Raw genomic sequence first — 4,675 nt, 5'->3', positions numbered from 1 at the left:
GATGGAAGGCCCCGCGGGCGAGCTGCGCCCCGGGGAAGAGACCTAATAAAAGAAAGGTTTCCCCCCGCCCCACCCCACCCCCCCACACCCCACACCCCCACCACACATACACAGCCAAAAACAGAAACAAAAACCATCCCAACACCGACACAAACAAAAAAAAGAAAAAAAGACAACAGACTGCCAGAGAGCCGCAGCCGTTAGGCGCAGCCAACTCCTCCCAAATGTGCTGTCATATACCAGATGTGCTGTCATAAAGCAAACTTTAACTGTCAAGATTTGAATCAAGCGAAGGAGGTTGAAAATTACACTTTTCAATAGAGCAGAGCATAATCTTTATTACATTCATTAGAGTTGATTTTCAGGTATTGTGGGTACCTGAACATTATAAACAAGTCAATCAATACAGCAGGCAATCTTCCTGCTGCACTAAGAATCATATTTTTAATCATATGCGCTCTTGCTACAAGACATTCACTACATGAATCTAGCGTAGCAACAGCGCATATGATTAAAAATATGATTCTTCGTGCAGCAGGAAGATTGCCTGTGGTATTGATTGACTTGTTTATAACGATGGAAAAGCAATCAAGAAGTTGTTAGAATGTGGTATTTGCAATGACATGGAGCAATTGAACAAAATAATGGAAACTTCTAGGGGAAGTTATTCAAGTTCTTAACTGAGAGAGAAAAAATAGGATTATGCAGGCAGAATTGGATGAATGTGAATGGAAGTGAATATGAATAAATTGACCAAATAGCCTGGTTCTGAGTCATACATTTGATGAAATTCTATGTATAAACAGAAAATAGGTGCTGGAGGAGGCCATTTGGCCCTTCAAACCATTCATTGTGATCATGGCTGATCATCCACAATCAGTAACCTGTGCCTGCCTTCTCCCCATATCCCTTAATTCCACTAACCCCTAGAGCTCTATCTAACTCTCTTTTAAATTCATCCAGTGAATTGGCCGCCACTGCCTTCTGTGGCAGAGAATTCCACAAATTCACAACTCCCTGGGTGAAAAAGTTTTTCTCACCTCAGTTTTAAATGGCCTCCACTTTATTCTTAGATTGTGGCCCCTGGTTCTGGACTTCCCCAACATTGGGAACATTTTTCCTGCATCTAGCTTGTCCAGTCCTTTCATAATTTGTGTTTTGTGTAAATGGAAGAAAATTGATTTGGTCCTTCAAAAATTAAATAGAAGCGGGTTTTATTTTAGCACACAATTTACACTTACACAATAAAGGCAAATTGTTAATTAGGAATTTCCAGACGATGCTCTTTACGTGAATAATAATCAGCAAATGGACAACTTCATGTGTACTCCTCCAGAAGAAGGAATAATAAAAAGGCATCCTTCAAATATGTGGTTGTTAGTTTATAGCCAAATCTCAAGAGTTTAATAGTTTCCTGATTTATGAAAAAAGTTAGGAGGCCGTGAACAAAAATCAGATAACAGTTCAAACCAGAAGGAATGTATTGGAATAAAAACCAACAAAAAGAAATATAAAAATCTGAATGTGAATTTTGCAGATGAAAGCAAGCATTTATTGTAGAAACAAGGAACTACAAATACTGGTTTATAAAAAAAAACAAAGTGCTGGAATAACTCAGTAGGTCAGGCAGCATCTCAGGAGAACATGGATAGATGACCTTTTGGGTCCAGGCCCTTCTTCAGACTGATAGTGGGGTGTGGGGGGAAGAAAGCTGGAAGAGAGGAGGGGCAGGTAAAAGCCTGGCAGATTAAATGTGGATACAGGTGAGGGGGGCCAGGTGGGAGTATGGTTGATAGGCAGACAAAGGCCAGAGATGAAAAGTCAAAAGGTGTGAGACAAAAGGATTGAAGAGTTGCGAATTGTGAAGCTAGAGGAAGGAATGTAGGTGAAAGGTGCAAGGGAGGTGAGAAATAGGTGCAAGTCCAAGTGGGGTGGGGTGGGATAGGTTGGGGTGGGGTTTGATAGTCAACTAAAATAGAACAATTCATTGTTCATACCATTGTGTTGTAAGCTACCAAAGCGGAATACGACATGCAGTTCCTCCAGTTTGCCTATGGCTTCACTCTGGCAACGGAGGAGGCTCAGGACAAAGGTCCAAATGGGAATGAGAAGGGGAGTTAAAATGGTTTGTGATCGGGAGATCCAGTAGGCCTTGGCACACTGAGTGTAAATGTTCAGTGAAATGTCCGCCGAGTCTATGCTTTGACCTGTCGATGTACAGGAGACCATATCAGGAACACCAGATGCAGTAGATTTAGTTAAATGATATGCACATGAACTTTTGTCTGCTGGGGTCCCTGTATAGATGTGAGGGATGAAACATAAGGACAGGTGTTACACCTCTTGCACTTGTTGGGGAAAGCACCTGGGGAGGGGTGGCTTAGGCGCGAAGGGTACCAATGAGTTGCGGAGGGAAACGATCTCTGCGGAAGGTGGAAAGGCCATTTGGAAAATGTAATTGGTGGTTGGATCACATTGGAGGTGACAGAAATGTTGGAGGATGATGTGTTGGATGCGGAGGCTGGTGGGGTGAAAGGTGAGGATGAGGGGAACTCTATCCTCATTGGGGGAGGGGGAGTGAGAGCAGAACTTCGGGACACAGAGGAGACGCAGGTGAGGGATTCATCTATGACAGTAGAGGGAAACCCACGTTTACATCTCGGATGCCCTAGAAATAGAAATCCTCCTCTCTGGAGCAGATGTAACAGAGATGGAAACATTGAGAGTAGGGGATAGCGTCTCATCATGAGGAGGGTAGGAGGAAGTGTAATCCAGTTAACTGAGGGAGTTAGTAGGTTTGTAGTAGACATCAGTCTGTTCTCTGTGATGGAGACAGAGAGAACAAGAATGAGAGGTGTCAGAGACAACTTTCTCACCTCCCACATCCTTCCTCTAGCTTCACAATTCTCAACTCTTCAGTCCTTTTGGATTTTGCCTGGATAGAGTGAATGTTGAGAGGATGTTTCTACTAGTGAAGGAGTCTAGGACCAAAGGCCATAGCTTCAGAATAAAAGGTCATACCTTTAGAAAAGAGTCGAGGAGGAATTTCATTGTCAGAGATAGGTGAATCTATGGAATTCATTGCCATAGAATGCTGTGGAGGCTGTCAATGGATAATTTTAAGGCGGAGATTGACAGATTCGTGATTAGTAACAGTGTTGGGGTTATGAGGTGAAGCCAGGAGAATGGGGTTGAGAGGGAAACATAGATCAGCCATGGAGTAGATTTGATGGGCCGAATGGCCCAATTCTGGTCCTAGACATGAACATTTGTCCCACACCTTCTGTCTTTTCCATCTCTAGCCTTTGTCCAACCATCTGTCTACCAAAATGCCTCCTCAACTCTATTCACCTATTGCATCCCAAGCTTTGTCCTGCTCCTCCTCTCTTCCAACTTTCTTACCACCCCCCCTCCCACCCCCCTTTAATCTTATGAAAGGTCACACGTAGAAACGCTACCTATCCATGTCCTCCAAAGATTCTGTTGACCAGCTGAGTTACTCCAGCAATTTGTCTTTTTTCTTGCCAGCTTTATTTTTCCCACTTCAAACTGTATCATGATCTTTCTAGCCAAATACATGGGTGGAGCCAGTCTGGTAAGTTTTTGACGACAATCCAGAAGTTTCATCGTTATCATTAATGATATTAATCGATTTTTAGAAATTAATTCCCCTATCACTTGAATTTAAACACTCCAGCTACCAAGGCTGAATTTGAAACCAGGTCTCAGGGTGAAAAGTACACAGCGCCTGAGATTTGCCCAGTTACGACCAGAATGTTTTATTGTAATCATGTCCCGAAATGGAACAATGAAATTCTTACTTGCAGCAGTACAGCACTCCATTGTTCGGGAAAATTGGGAGGGTTGCTTTCAGCTCTTTAGGGCAACAAAGCACGAATAATGTAGGGTTGTCCTGTGAACACAGCCTAAAAAAATGGGTGGTTTTATCCTGTAAAAAAAAAGCTTCTACCTCTGGTGTGGGCGTTACGTTGACACTAAGATGATCATTTAGCATTAGACAATAGATAATGCTATTAATGATATATAATGATATATAGATAACGCCACGGGGAATTATCTGACCAGTGTTTTCTCTCTCTCTCTCTCTCTCTCTCTCTCTCTCTCTCTCTCTCAAAAGCAGAGAGCTCGCAAATTGCATTCTGGCTTTTTTTTTCCCTGAGTCGCTGTGCCTCCGTTTTAAATCTGAGCGCTGCTCTGAATAGATGAGGTCACTTTCTTGTCACATGGCATCTGCAGCAATGATACAATGACTATCCCGATTTGTGCTATGGGAAGCACTCGCCCTCTCCCTCTCACCATTGGGTCGCCGCCGCCTCGTCCGCCTCGGTGGCTGGCCGGAGGAGACGTCAATCCGCTGGCGTCCCAGCCCACCCCTCCTTGCCCAGGCTAAGTTCGGCTGCTTGTCCAATGTCCAGTGTGGGCAGCAGACCGTGGGACAGACAGCAAGAGAGGGCAAACTGCAGAACTGTGGAGTTATAAACGCTGAGGAAGTGTGATTGTGTGAAACTCTTGTTTTAGGACAACTGTGTGCGAGCAGCGGAGATCCTGTGTGTTTCACCGCTTGCCCTCTTGACACATTTGTATCAGACGGATTAAAGGTTGAGGGAAGGGGAAGGGGAAGGGGAAGGGGGAGGGGGGGTCGCTTTCAGTCTTT

Source organism: Rhinoraja longicauda, chromosome 9, assembly GCF_053455715.1.
Source record: "Rhinoraja longicauda isolate Sanriku21f chromosome 9, sRhiLon1.1, whole genome shotgun sequence".
Classification (NCBI taxonomy): Eukaryota; Metazoa; Chordata; class Chondrichthyes; order Rajiformes; family Arhynchobatidae; genus Rhinoraja; species Rhinoraja longicauda.
The sequence above is the reverse complement of the archived record's forward strand: the minus strand, read 5'-3'. Positions refer to the sequence as shown.